Below are 15,790 nucleotides of genomic sequence, written 5' to 3' on the forward strand. Positions count from 1 at the left end.
AGCAGCTCTGCATTACCAAATCTGGGGGAGGTGAAGGAAATTCTGCACAGAATATTAATGCGACGTGAATTGCGCATTGTGCAATGGTGCAGAATTCCCCCAGGACTAATGGGGAGAAGAAGTGAGAACAAATAATCATGTCACTTAATACACAGCAGGAAGATGCTCAGATATTATGGTGATGTAAGTCTATATAGAATAGAATCAGAAATTGGAGCTTTATTTTGGACCTTCTTCCACCCAAATGTGGAAGATCCATTATCCCTGTGCAAGAAAACAGGAATAGAAATAGTGGGCATGAGTAAAAATCTCTTCTCGCACCCCCACTCCCAACAGAACAATATATCTGAGGGCAGTTATTCTGTACCCAAAATGGCTGTCTGCAACATGAGTCTTAGTTACTTAATTGTGCGATTCTCTCATCAAGAGATCTGAAAACTCCAGGGAATCTGTATTGGCTTTATAAACTAGCAATAAACACTTCAACTTAAAAATCCATCCTTTTACTAATGTAAACCCTTTGAAGCCTTTCGGTAAATGCCAGCTTTCATCAGCGGGTAGGGTTATATTTGAACCAAGCTGAGATAAATAATGGAGTAATCCACTTTATTTTCCTGAGATAGAAACATTTTCTTTTTAATGTAACCCTATTTTATCTTATTTGACTAACCAATAAAGTGAAATGTAGCTAGCAGGATGGAAAGCTAAAATAATAGGAAGCAAACAATGCAGAAATTATTCATGATGGACAAGATTCTGAGACAGTCTCTCTTGTTGGGAAGTAACTTAATCCTCAGATTGCACCATTCATATACATTGATGAGTCATGGAGCAGCATTAGAGCTGGTTAGAAATTTTAAATTATAATTAATTTAATTTTAATAATTAAATTTTAATTTTGTGGGAAACATCATGGAGGTTCCCCCCCAGGAACATCACAGTTTTCAGAAAAACAAAACAACAGCATCTCTCCTCTCTACGTAAATATTTTGGGTTTGGAAAAAATGTTATTAAAATCTGTAGGGTTTTAGTTCCAAATTTCACCACACACTGAAAATGTCCCGCCCAAATATTTGGGGTTTGGTTTCCTTTGGTTTCCCCATGAAACATCAGAGGAAGTTGGACTCGACCTGGGTAGCAATATACCACATTCTGGTCCTAAACAAAGAAGGGGCTACATAGATGACAAACAGTTTTACCAGTGTTACACAAGAGTTAGGAAACAGCAAAGTTAAACGTACAGGTGAAATCTTAACTCTTTCCCCTTCTGCATATGCATTATTAGAGTTCAGGTAGTTTGAAGTCAATTGAAGTTTTGCCACTTGTCTTTAATAAGATCAGGATTTAGTGCAAAATATAGACATATATGCAACTGAGATGAAAATTATCGATATATTTCTAACCAGTAAAGCAGAACTAAATGACAAACTAACTTTTCTGCAACACTGAAACAAATTTCCATGTGGCTCAAAGTGCAATGTATGTACTGGATAGCATGGAGGTAGTGCCACAGATAAGGCTGAGTTTGCTTCCACTTAAGCAGAGATTCACGGTGGTGTGCTGAGGTCACTGCCTTTCATGCTGACCATATTAATTCCTTGTTTCCTTGTACTCCCCTATTAATCTGTCTGTGTCCAGTTGTTGACTCTGGAGATATTTAAGCCACGTCCTCCTCGTATTTACACCCTACACTAAAGCACTACACCCTACACTAAAGCACTACACCCTAACTAAAGAATGAATTTTCTGAGAATTTGCTAGTGAATCTGTTAATTAATTTCTGAGTTCAAATTAATTTTAAAAATATGTCCTTTAAAAATTTAACAGTGTCAAACCATTTATTTCTCCCTAAATAACCCAACCCAGGTCCTCCCTATCTCAATGGAAATGACCAAAGAACTAAGTCTTGGGTGGATCTGGGACAGTGGGTAGTTTTTTTAAAGAACTTTTTAGGTCTTTTTCCCTGCTATTTTACTGAACTGAAAATGTCCCCTTCAGAGCAAGATGTATTAACAAAACACTATTGATAGTGTCATAGTCTTTGAAACAATTCACATAGTAATTTATTTCTAAATCACTGTACCTGCAAGCTTGTTTTCGTTAGTACTCTGTCTAAAGGGTCACCACTTTTCCCAAGGGCAGGACATGCAGCCTCAGTTGCTCTGGGACTGAGTGGTGGAGCTCCAGCACCCCCTGTGCCCCCTTGTGAGCTCCTATAGCAACTCCACCTTAGTTCAGACTCCGTGGAGATTTTACCTTCCTACGGAGTGATGCAACCCAGGAAGTGTTTACAGTGACCCGGGGCAGCCTTTTCAAAGTGAGGTAGCATTTCATAGGCACCTGGAATCTTGCATGAGCAAGTCCTGAGGCTAGCAGAGGAAAACCAAGCTTAAGAGAAAGTCCAAGTGTAAAAATAGAATCAGGCAGGCCATAAAAGCATTTGAAGAGCAATTAGCAAAAAAGACACATAAACAGAAAGTTGTTTTTAAGTACCTCAGCAGCAGGAAGCCTGTTAAACAACCAGTGGGGCCACTGGACAATTGAGGTGCTAAAGGAGCACTCAAGGAAGATAAGGCCATTGGGAAGAATCTCAATGGATTTTTTTGCATCAGTCTTTACTGCAGAACCAGATGTTATTCAAGCACGAGTTCTGAAGGAACTCAAATATGAAATTTGCGCAACTACTAACTGTGGTATGTAACCTATCACCGAAATGAGCCTCTGTATCAGATGACTGCAGGAAAATTAATATAACCTTGATTTCAAAAAACGACATAGAGATGATCCTGGCAATTACAACAGTAAGCTTAATTTCATTACCAGGCAAATTGGTTGAAACTATAGTAAAGAACAGAATTATCAGATACACAGATGACCATGATTTGTTAGGGAAGAGTCAACATGGTTTTTGAACGGGCAATAATGCCTCATCAGTCTATTAGGATTCTTGGAGGGGGTCAACAAACATGTAGGCTAGGGTGATCCAATGGATATAGTGTACCCGGACTTTCTGAAAACCTTTGACCAAGCCCATCACCTAAGGCTCTTAAGCGAATTAAGCAGTCATGGGGTAAGAGAGAAGGTTCTGTCATGGAGCACTAACTGGTTAAAAGACAGGAAACAAAGGGTAGGAATAAATGGTCAGCTTTCACAATGGAAAGAGGTAAACAACGGGGTTCCATAAAGAACTGCATTAAACTATTCATAAACTATCTGGGAAAAGGGGTAAACAGTGAGGGTTCAAAGCTTGCGGATGATACAAAACTACTCAAGATAGTTAAGTCCAAACCTGACTGCAAAGAGTTCCAGAGGGATCTCACGAAACTGGGCAATCAGCCAAGGGAATGACAGATGAAATTTAGTGTTGATAATGCAAAGTAACGCACATTAGAAAACATAATCCTAACTATACATACAAAATGATGGATCTAAATTAGCTGTTACCACTCAAGAAAGAGATCTTGGGAGTCATTGTGGATGGTTCTCTGAAAACTATGTGAAGTGGTGGTTCAAAAAGCTAACTTCATGTTAGGAACCATTAGGGAAGGGATAAATAATAAGAAAGAAAATATCATATTGCCTATATATAAATATATTGTATCCTCAGTCCCTGAATACATTGTGCAGTTCTGGTTGCCCTATCTTAAAAAAAAAATTGAAAAAGTCCAGAGAAGAGAAATAAAAATGTCCAGAGTTCAAGCTTTATTTTTTTTTGAGAAAAAGCTGAAATTTTCTGCTAAAACGGTTGATGCATAAGAATTTATGTGTATGTGTGTATAAAGTCCATAGGCAAGGGGCACATTTTCCGAAAGTTTTAATGGTGAATTGTTCTTCTTCAGAGAATTGCAACCTTTCAAAATGGCCACCAGCTCTCATCATTGTTGACAGGAATGAGGCTAAAGCTGCCTTTAAGCAAAGAGGTCCTCTTTCAATAGGAACACCACCATCTGCCATTATTTCCAAAGCAGTAAAGTCAAGCTGCCCTCACAGAAGCTGGTGGTCCATGTCAGCCCAGAGAGCCATCCTTGAGAATAGAAGACACAAGCTGTTTTGAAAGAGGGCAGTTCCTCTTGGTATCTTCTGAACTGAGTGTGGCTTTAGGTTAAAAATCCATCTTTTCCCTATAATGTTTTGTGCGCACGCGAGCGCTGATTTTCACTCTGACTGGAACAAGGGGGCTCTCAAGTAGCTAGATATCTGGCTTCCTTTAATTGCAAACACAAAAACCACAGAGACAAACAGGGAGGACGAGTTTTTAACTATTTGGACCATTGCATCCCTCATATTCCACTTTTGCAGGCTAAGCTGCTGCGAGAACACTCTGAGCACTGATCCCGTGGCTGGGCCGGCCCACAACATTTTGGCACCTGAGGCAGGGAGCTCAAACGACACCCCCATACCCCTTGCTCGGGCCAAAACTTTGAAAGGTCTCAATTCTGCCTTCTTCCTGTTCTACTCCTCTCATGGTACTGCTCTGCTTCCTCCCCCAAGAAAGGAGAAACTAATAACTTAAAATGCCTTGTTCCAAAATTTTAAGTAACACAACTTTCAAATGCCTGAACAGCAAACGTAACTTTTCTTGTCTGCATGGTAAACACTGGCATTTTTATCTGTTTGAATAATCAAAGCGGTGTTTTCCAGGCCTTCTTGGTTGCAAAGATTTGAACTGCTTCTGCTTCCTGCATGTCCACCATCTGGGCCAGCTCACGCTCTATTGAGATGGATGCAAGGCTGACCTGTGTCATTGTGGAGTGTAGACGTGTTTTTATTAACTTCAGCTTGGAGAAGCTGCGTTCTCCAGTGGCAACTGTTACAGGAAGTGATAGAAGTATGTGCAGAGCAACAAAAGCATTTGGAAAGAGGCTGGTCATCTTATTTGTGCACATATATTCCAGAACAGCCTTTGGAGTAGATCCCGCTGAAATGTAACTTGAAAGGGCTTTCAGTTTGGGGTCTCTTATGGGATTATCCCCTGCCTCGTAGTCAAAATGTCTCTTCTTCGGTGACTCTTGTATTCTTGAATGGGTGGGAAAATAGCTTCAGTGTGAAGTTCCTCTGCCAACTTCTGTGCACTCTTCAGAACGGTTTGAAATCCCTCATCTGACCGGTCAGACTGTAGGTCTGACTTTGCTTTGTCCAGTTGTTCCATTGCGCCAGATATATCAAGGTCAACACCTTGGAGTCTCTTGCTTACAACATGTATTTCAAACAGTATGTCATGCCACAACACTAAGCCACACAGAAATTTGAAGTTATGTATGTTTCTGGTGATTCCATTTCCCTCTGCTACTGTTCTCCCAAGAACAGTTCCTGTCATAGCATTATCCTCCATAATGACAACTATGGCATCAAACTCAGTCATCAGCCCCACAATTTTAAGGAAGTTTCCATTGTTTGGCATATGTAGCTGATCTGAAGTGCCACACAGTGCTGGGTTTTGGGTAGCAGCATTCTCACAATGGCAATGAGCCTTTTCAGAACATTTTGCCAGTAAAGAGACTCTGATGCAATCTTCTCTTGATGCTGATCATCTATGGTGGACTTTACCCTTAGGCTCATCTCAAGCTCTTTCCGCCTATGAGATGCTCTCTGGTGATTTGCTGCCTTCTCATGGCATGCCACATTTCTAGCCAGATTTTTCCAGTCCTTTGTTCCTGTAGAACACAATGTGGCTGGAACGTTACACTGGAGGAGTTTGCAACAAAAACAGTATGCAGTATTCTGGGTTTTTGAGTACCTAAGCCATGACCTCTCCACTTTGTCACCATTGGGGATTTCACACCAGGAATGTGTTGGATGGAAGCTTCTATTTTCATTGTCTTTGGGGAACATGAAGTTTTTCACTTGCTGTGGCCCATGCAGTACAAGGAAGTCCCTCAGGCTACTGCTCAGGTGGGTCCACAGTCCTGGATCATCTAGACTTAAGGAACTAAACTCATCAGCAGCTGTTTCTTGTGCCTCCACCACACTCTTCTCTGATCTACACTTTTCTTCAGGCATGTGCATGGTTTACATCCATTTGGGATGGAGATATGGATGCTGCAGTAGCTGCCAGGTCGCCTGCACTCTGACTAACTGGAAGATCAGGCATCTCTTCACCACTCACATCCTCATTGGGGATGGAAGGCTCACCGTGAACATTTGTGTCTCTGTATCTCAGGAGAGCTCCTTCCTGCTTAGACAGAAAAGCTTCTTTTGCTTGCTTGCTTTTTCTGAATGCTGCCCCAGAGGGACGTTTCCTTCTTTCACTCATGACTGCTGTTCTGTGCCAGCTAGAGTGGCTCTCAACACTCAGTTGAAGGGGACAAAGAAGCAGGCTGGTAGCAGGGCCTGAGTGAGGGAAGATATCAGCCTCTTAAGGGCCTAACCAGCTCCTACTACTTCAGGAAATAGGAAGCTCCCTGAGAAGCTGGTGTTAATCTGTCCAGGCTCCTGGGGGTGCTCAAGAGGTACATAAGAGGCTTCTCCTCCTCTCTCTCCCTGAAGCTCCTGTTGCTTTCTGTTATTCCCTCTCATCTTTTCTCCTGCCTGCCTGTTATGTCTCTTGGGCCCCCTTCCTCCAGCACAGCACTCCACCATCTCTGTGCATCTCGAGCAGCGAGAAAACATATGCACCAGCACCAGACACAATTTTTCTACACTCTGGATCCTAGTGGCGCCCGCCCACAGTCTGGCACCTGTGGCAGCCGCCTCAGTTCGCCTCATGGTAAGGCCAGCCCTGTCCTATGGGCACGGAGAACCTAGCTCCCACTGAGGTCAGCCAGGGAGGCTGGATGTGCACATTGCAGGAAATAGACGGTCAGGGCAGCATAATCCACTGAAAAAAACACGTCTTGCTAATTGCAAATCAGGCTCTCCCAGCGTGGCTCTTCGTCCTGCCTCTGTTGGCTGGAGCATGAGCAGAGCTTTATGAGACAGCTGCTGTGGCTGTGGCCAGCCATTGAAGCGAGTTTCCCATCGTCTCTCTTCTGGCTGTGGATGTTCGACTGCAGCAGCCCTGCAAAGGCACCGGCCTCGCTCTCTAATGTCCATTCTCCCCTTGCTTGCATGGCGCTTCATGGACCATGGAGTAGCCTCATGAAAACATCCGAGTTGTGGACACAGGCACCAGCACCAATTCCACAAGCTAAAGTCCCCTTTGCAATCCAGGGAACCAGCCTGGGTTGTCTGGAGTGCAGGGTGTGGCCCATGGTGACTGCAGACACTGCCCCTGCTGCACAGCGACTCCTGGGACCCTCTAGCCCATCAGCACTCGGCTCTCCCGCATTCTGCTGAGCGGCTGAGATCTGGGGGAACAGAAACCCTTTGTTAGAGATGGAAAATCTCCTCCCAGGAACACTCTGTCAATGGCTGCCAGAGGCCATCCCTGTGAAACCCCAAATGTGCAGCCCCTCGGATTCCCACAGGGGAGATCTCAGCTCATTCACTTGTCACCCGTGGCCGCAGTCTCTGACAGGGGGAATGTAGAGGAGGTTTTTGCCAATGGTCCCTTCTACAGGGCACAGAATGGGAGGAGGTTTGGCCTTGTGATGTGAGGCCTGGGTCTGAGAATCAGGGCTCCTGGGATCTGGGGCTCTGGAATGGGGTGTGGTCTAGTGAGTGGAGCTGGATTTGTTGACAGTGAGTGAGAGGGGCTTGTGCTGAAGGACCCTGGGTCAATCCCCACCAATTAATGTGATGTCTACATGTGGCCACGATTTTACTTACCTCTCAATGTAGGTTATTTAGCCCATTCCTGGACACATGTGTTACATCTGCTGCTGGCCATCCCTGAGATGTAGGTCCTGCATCCACACAAGGACATGGCACATCAAGGTCAATCCAGCAGCTCTCATCTGGTCTTCACCTCCGCAATGGACGGTGAGCCCTAGCCTGATCAGAGAAAGACAGGGTGGTGTCCTTCAGGGGAATCTGCTGGTGCTCCTGTATTCCCTGCTCCACCTCACACCTCGACACGCTAAGGGTTTTCCAAAGATACCACTAATCTCAGATAAACAAAGCATCTGAGATGAGGTCAGTGTGGGTGGATTTACTGAGCAGACTGGTTCTAACGGAAGAACAGATTTCTCCCCTGCTCTGGGGAGATTCCCATAGGAAAAGTCTCTGATGGTGGGGGTGGGGGCAATGCAAACCCTCAGCCCCTTGAATGGCAGGAAATCAGGACTCGGGGAGTTAAGGGGTGTCTCTGTCCTGCTGAAGGGAGCAGACCTGGAGAGCAGGAAGAGCACTAGTGGCATTGTAGGAAAGCCAGTGACTTCTACCTGTGAAGGTGGCTGAAGCTTCTGGCAGACATTAGAGTTCCGGATCCTTACATCTCCTTTGGGGATCTTTTTCATAGGAATAAAATAAGGACACCACACAGAGAATGACATTTGAATCCCAGGGAAAAGGGATGATCTCAGCCAGGCTACGTACCAGGAACCCAATTTTTGTCCCAAGAGCCACAATTACCCAGATGAGGTTTTCTTCCCCATTTGCTTTCAGGTTATTTACTCACAGTATTCATTTGTTTGCTTTGCCGGGTCTCCACTCTCTGCAGTTGTTCATTGGTTTTAGTAACAATCTTTCAGTTTTTGATTCTCTTTCCTCTTCTTACAGTGGAGCATCTGCTTAGCACTTTTTTTAAAAATAAAAATAAATTGAAACCAAAATCCTGATCTTACATTGAAGAGGAAGGTTTCTGAGAATTTGGCTGCAGAACTTTAGTGTCTGCATATTTCAGTCAGTATTAATTATTCAGGTGCAGGTCTGATGCAATCTGCACACTCAAGAATGCCCATATGATGCACGGGGGGGGGGCCTTAGAATACCTGTTAAAAGAGAAGAAGAGAGTAGATTAAAAGGTGGGGAAATCAACCAATGCATCAGCACGTCTCTGCATCATTGAAGCACCAGGCATAGGAGCAAAACAGGCTAAAAATCCCCATGGTTCTTTCCCACTAGACAGACATCCAAAAAGAAAAAGGCTTTCAGACAATTATTTCCTTACACTCTGACAGGGTGAAATTCAGCCCTGTGCAGCCAGCCAGGGCAAGGTCTGTGCATCACAGCGGGGTTAAGTGGTACTTCACTGCCCAGGTGCTGGGAGACTTCGGTGGCACAGTTTTCCTCCTGGATTGGAACAGCCGGCTGGAATCCTGTGAGGTACAGAGCAGAGAGAGGTTAGGGCCACAACGTTCACCTCAGAGGCTGAGCTTCTACAGACTTTTGGGATGTTCCCATCGGAGGAGGAGGATTTTGGCCAGCCCCAGCTCAGAGCTTTCAGTCACTTCAACCAGTGATTCTCTGGCACAGTTGATCTAAAGCAGCTGAACTTTTCAGGTCTTGCCCCCATCTCCGACCCCCCTCCCACCTCGCATTGCCCTCTAACAGCCCTCTCCCTTCTCTCGATCCCTGCCAAGCCCAAATACAGAGCCTAGCCCACGCTCCTCCTCTCTTAGACCCTCTCCTCACACGACCCTCCCCTACCTTTGAGAGGCTGATCCCGGTGCCCTTTACCCAGCTCCTGGAGAAATCATGGCTCCTCAGGACAACCTGGGAGTGGGTGGTTCCAACCTCTGTGTGGGGTGCGTGGTTTTCCGTCTAAGCTTCACTGAGAGCCAGCATGTCTCGATTTCACAGGATGAGTGAAGTCTAGGAAACGCTGCACTTCTTGAGGACTTCCAACTTTGCCCCATTTATCAATGGCTTCCACCTTATTTGCATCAATCATAACATCTTCTGGGGAGAGGATGTACCCCCAAAACTCTGTGGAGAGTTGGCTGGAGGTTCCGCTTTTCCAATTCTGCGTTGAGACCATGCAGCCGAAACCTCTCCAGGTTCGGATGTGCTGCGCGTGCTGCTCTGGGTTCTCCAAAAAGAGACGTATGTCACCCCAATAGATGACACTGTCCCCAAATACATCACTGATTAAGTGTTTCAAGGTCAGGGGACCGTTAGTTAGCTCAAATAGCATATCAGACCGTTAAAATGTCCATCGTGTGTTTTGAAATCTGTCTTCCATTTGTCCCTTGCCCAAACGAGCCTTAGATTGGAAATCCTTGCAGAGGAAGTTTGATGAAACCCTTTGCAGATTTCCTGTGAGCCAACAATTGTGGGATTCGCAGCAGAGGGTCTTCTTCCTCTTATTCACTCCTGGTGGAGCATAAGGCGTCAACCATTCTCCTCCATTCGTTTCGTTCTTGAGCGAGGCAGCAAATTTCATCCCACTTCATTCCCATGCCTTTCATTTCCTCTTCAATGCTCCTTCGCCACGTCCCCAATGGTCTACCTCTCCTCCTTCTTCCTTGTGGTGTCCATCGTAGGGCAATATGAGGGTGTCTATCAGCACCCATTCTCAACACATGCCCCAACCATCTCCATCTTCGTTGTTTGGCTTCATCCACTATGTTGTTAATGCCCGTTAATCGGCTCACTTCAACATTGGTGATACGCTGCGGCCAGTGTATGTTAAGAATTCGCCTAAGACACCTTCCTTCAAAACCCCAAAGCCGACTTTCTATCTTCTTTTTGGTCCTCCATGTTTCCACCGCATAAAGCAACATAGAGCGGACGTTCGACCTGTAGATCTCTACCTTGGTTTTCACTTGCAAGATGGCCGACCTCCAAATGTTCTGAAGTCTATAGAATGCAGTTGCTGCAAGACCAATTCTGGTAGATATCTCCTTCTGAATATTACCATCAGCTGATATGTAACTACCAAGATATTTAAAATCGTTCACCTCCTCCAATTCTACGTCACATACTACTGTCTTCGTCGAGCTGGCTGTTTTTACTTTCATTGTTTTGCTCTTACCGGTGTGGATATTAAGTCCCACGCACCTTGCTGCTCTACCTACTCTATCAGTCTTCTCTTGAAGGTCCATCTGAGAACTTGAAATCAGGGCGATGTCATCCGCAAAGTCAAAATCTTCAATATGACCAGAGGGTCCCCATGCGATCCCTCTTGGCCTATCTTTGGTGGCTTTCCGCATCACCCAGTCTATAACCACAAGAAATAGGATGGGTGAAATAACACATCCTTGTCTAACTCCCGTTCTCACATGGAACCACTCGCTCCGCTGTCCTTCATGGCGAACACAACACTTATTATCGGCATACATATCTTTGAGGATGTTAATAACTTTCGGAGGGAATCCATATGTTTTTAGGATATTCCAGAGAGATGGATGGTGGACGCTATCAAATGCCTTCTCGAAATCAAGGTAGTTAATGAACAGTGGCGAGTTCCATTCAAGGGATTGTTCCATTATCATACGTAATACAAATATCTGATCAACGTATCCTCTCCCACTCCTAAATCCTGTTTGTTCTTCCCTCAGGATCTCTTCTACTGCTTGTCTTATTCTCTGTAACAGGACTCTGCAGAAAACCTTCCCGAGCACTGATAACAGGTTTATACCTCTCCAATTATCACACAAAGACAAATCACCCTTCTTTGGTAATTTCACAATGATACCTTTCTTCCATGCTTCAGGTACTTTCTCTTCTTCCCATGCCTTGTTGAATAGCTCCTCTAGAATCCCGGCACTCATATTCAGGTCGGCTTTTAGCATTTCTGCGGTTATTCTATCTTCGCCTGGTGCCCTATTTTCTTTTGTCTGTCTAATGGCCTCTTCTATCTCTCGCTCTGTGATAGGCCCTTGTTCTACCTCCATCTGAAAACTCGTTTCCTCTATTTCAACTACCTCTTCAGGATTTGGTCTATTTAGAGTCTCTCTAAAATGCTCTGCCCATCGATTAATTTGTTCTTTCTCTTCTATCAATATTCTCCCATCCTTTCCTCTAACTGCTGTTGACCTATTGCTGAACCCTCCTGTCAAAGTCCTCGTGATTCTATACACAGTTCTTATGTCGCCCCGCACGGCTGCTGATTGTGCCTCTCTTGACAGACTGGTAATATAATCCCTTTTATCGTTTCGAACACTTCTCTTCACAGCCTTGTTTTTCTCCCTGTATACTTCATTCGCAGCTTTCTGTTGTTCACCACCTCCAGTCAGCATACGTAATTTTGCTATCTTCCTCTCCTCAATGAGTATGTATGTATGATCTGAAATCCATACTTTCCGCTCTCTTTTCTTATAGCCAAGCACTGTCTTGCTGGCCTCCGCATATACCTTCTCAACGTTATCACAAATAGTATGTATATTACCAGTTCGCAAATCATTTAGAAGTTGAAACTTTTTCGAGAGCTCCAGTATGAACTGTGCCTTTACCGACGGTTCTTTCAACTTCCTTGAGTTGAAAATTTGTTGCCCATAAACTTTCTTCGTCTTTCTCAGTTTTATCTGAAGCTTACTCAATACAAGGTGATGATCGCCACCTACATCTGCACTTCTTGATACTCTGGTGTCCAACAACGACCCTCTCCACTTTCGATTGATCGCAATGTGATCAATTTGGTTCCTGGTTTTCCCATCCGGTGATATCCACGTCAACTTGTGTATAGTCTTGTGTTGGAAAATTGTTCCACCTATCACCAGTCCATTCTCAAGACATAAATCTACAAATCGTTGACCATTATCATTTCTCTCTCCAACTCCTTCCCGCCCCATACATGCTTCATACCCGTCGTTATTGGAACCGACTTTAGCGTTGAAGTCGCCCATCAAAATCAGGATGTCGTGGCATGGGGTCTTAAGTATCTCTTCCTGAAGTCTGATATAGAACAAGTCTTTTTCCTCTTCCTCGGCTTGTTCAGTAGGTGCATAACATTGGATGATGGTGGTCTTCGCATATCTGGAGAAGAATCTCGCTCTTATTATTCTGGAGGTAACAGGACTCCATCCTAACAAACTCTTTCTCATCTGTTTGTCGACAAGGATGCCCACCCCTTCATGGTGATATCCATCTGTGCATCCTGAATAAAAAATTGTCTCACCAGAGTCCAGTGTTAACATACCAGTGTCCGTCCACCTCATCTCACTGATCCCAAGGATGTTAATACCATATTTTCTCATTTCCTTTGTTACTAATGCTGTTCTCCCTGTTTCATACATTGTTCGAACATTCCATACCGCTATCTTTATTTGTTTTTTGGGTTTAACCAGAGACTCCATCGAAACAGGGACTTCCTTTTGGCTTTGATCCCTGTTTCTCATATTTGGCATCTCTGGCTGGCTACCTACGATTTTGTGAATTTCTGGAGATTTGATTGACGTTTCTGTGGCACTTTTTTTTTGTGGCAGCAGAGGGTAATGGTTTCAAATGATCACTTTGTTCAGGAGCTGATTGTCTAAAGAGAGGCGTAGCAGAGTCCCAAATTTCTTCTTCCCCAAAAGGGCCTGCTCTTAGGACCGTTTTTCATGACTGTATGCAGGGAGATCCACTAATTCTGGTCCCAACAATGCATAAATACAGAGTAAAAGCAGCTTTCAACCAAGGTGGTAGGTCAATAGGGCAGTCATAGTCCCGGTCCAGAGGTAACAAGTCCACATTTCTTTCGAAGGTATCCATGTAATCTTGGTATTTATCAGGAACGCCACCATCAATCAAACCCTAACCCCTCCCCTTGACCCTCCCAAGCCCTACCCGTTGACCCCTTAGTCTCTCCCACCTGTCACCGGAAGTCCCGCCCCATGGGGGGGTTTAACTCCGGGGTCAAGGTGGCCACATGACTGGAAGCAAGGTGTATCATGTGACCCCTCTAAGAACTCCTCCCACCACTCTCTACCAATCAGGATGGGTTTCATCCCAGAAGGACCATCCTGAGAGGAGATTTGACCAGTCAGGGTGAGTTCCGAGGTGGGGTGACCCATCCAGAAGTGGGTCGTGTGACCCCTCTAAGAACTCCTCCGACCGCCATCTACCAATTAGGATGGGTTTGACCCGATAGGACTGCCCTAAGAGGAGATTTTGACCAATCAGGGAGAATTCCGGGGCAGGGTGAGCCGTCCGGAAGTGGGCCGTATGACCCCACTAAGAACTCCTCCCAAGGCCCTCTGCCAATCAGAGTGCAGCACCATTACCCCTTAAGTCCCAGCGCCGGACAGATGAGGCCATCTCTTACCAAGGACACATGGTTTAGAAATCGTGGGAAGGCTGCTGAGAGGAAACCTGGACTCCTTCACCATCCCCGTGAGAACTTCAGACTGTCTTCATCCCAAGGGTCTTTGACTATCCGCGGAGAAAGCGCTACATCAGCGACAGTGCCGAGGAGGAGGAGGGAGTGACTGAGGGGAGCCCTTCGGCCCAGCCATTGATGGATAAACCGGAACCAGAACCCCAAACCCAACTGCTTGTGAGACACCCCAATGAGCATGGTGACCTCTCTTTGTCCACCCACTTAGAGGTGGAATGCGATTGAGGCTGGGGGGAGTCACCGGTGGACAAGGTGAATGGTAAAGACGTCACACAGGTAAATGAATGATTAAGAAGCAATCGCTTCTTAACGGGTAAGGAACCAGGAGTTGTGTAAATCTAAAAACAAACACTGTGGCGCTTACACTGTTTCTGTTCTGAAAATCTCTCAACAGCTCGACAATGCCTTTCTAGACGGCCTGGAAGCCCTGGACAGCGTTGCATCAAGCAGGGAAGATGAACTGGGCCCACCTCGGTTTTGCTCAATGCCGATACAAATTGTTGAAGAGGACTCTGCGGATGATGGTCATGAGGGGTTTCGGAGGAGGCTTGGCATAGAACTAACTCAGCCAGTGCCACGTCGTGAGCGTAAAAAAGTCACGCAGACTATTGTACGCGTTGCTGTTTATGCTGCCCTTAAGCACTGCCTGAGGGAAAAGCTTTGTGAAGATTGCGAGGGCCGTGTCATAGATGCGCCAGGCCAACAGCCCCACGACTGAGTGTCTTGCACTTCAGTGGATATAAACCACAAGCTCTGGGGCCTATGTGCTGAGCTGGGTTTGGAAAGCTGATTAAACACCGTGATTGCCAGAGGTTCTGCTGTGCAATGTCTGTGCCTAAGCCAAGAACATTTAGTGCAAGGGGGGACCTTGTTCAATGCTGTGCAGTTGAGTGGAGCCCCTGACTGTGTTTTAAAGAAAATAACCTGCTTACAGCTGGAGTGAAAAAATTGCAGGCACCTTCTGGTTCGTTTTCTTTAAAACACAGTCAGGGGCTCCACTCACTCACTTGCACAGCATTTCTCCAGTTATGGCAATCATGTGAACAAGGACCCACAAATTGTGGGGTTTTTGCTATAAAACCTGTTGAAAAATCTCTATACAGGGGTAAGCCAGTTCGCTGGTCCCCTCCCCCAGCATGCTCGTAATAAAGGGGCCTCGTGTGATTCTGATCCAAACACAACGCGGGGTCATTTATCCACGACACGGCGTGATATTGGCCGTCTAGTCTGCACAAAAAGTTACAGATTCCTGCTTAAGGAAAAGACTATTTGTAAGGAATCTAAAAGGATTCAGCTAGAGAATGGTGAGGGGACAAACACGCAATAGAAAACTTGGTAGCTGTAAATTTTAAAATAAACCCTATTGAAACGGGCTTTGTGACTATCTGTGTTTCTGTTCAAAGGCCTTTGGCCCTTAAATGAGCTAAAAGTGTTAATGAAGCATCTTGGCTTGGTTTCAAGGAGCTGTATGTCTTTTACATAAAAAATCAATTGTTTGTGAGAAGCTAGTGCTTGTGGCTTTTGAGTGTAAAAGTGACCCATTTACAGCAAAAAGCTGAAATGTATGTTGTGGGTGGGGGGAAAATCCTAAGAAATGTGCTTACAGTAAAACAAGCAGGCTGTTCAGACCTGTGTTTGAGTACAATACAGTTGACTTATCCTGTTGAACTGAGTGGGTTTAACACCCCTCCCCCCCGCGCACACTGAATA

The 15,790-nt window shown here is 45.2% G+C and overlaps 1 long non-coding RNA gene across 1 annotated transcript; it reads right to left on the reverse strand.

The window, feature by feature from the left end:
- Positions 1–8,592: 8,592 nt before the first annotated feature.
- On the reverse strand, positions 8,593–9,534 carry LOC123368742. The gene is made up of 3 exons (XR_006578877.1): positions 9,469–9,534; positions 8,990–9,137; positions 8,593–8,810 (listed from the first exon to the last, which is right to left on the reverse strand). It is a non-coding gene; the product is annotated as an uncharacterized LOC123368742 (long non-coding RNA).
- Positions 9,535–15,790: the final 6,256 nt, after the last annotated feature.

Source organism: Mauremys mutica, chromosome 4 (genome assembly GCF_020497125.1).
Source record: "Mauremys mutica isolate MM-2020 ecotype Southern chromosome 4, ASM2049712v1, whole genome shotgun sequence".
NCBI classification, from domain to species: Eukaryota; Metazoa; Chordata; order Testudines; family Geoemydidae; genus Mauremys; species Mauremys mutica.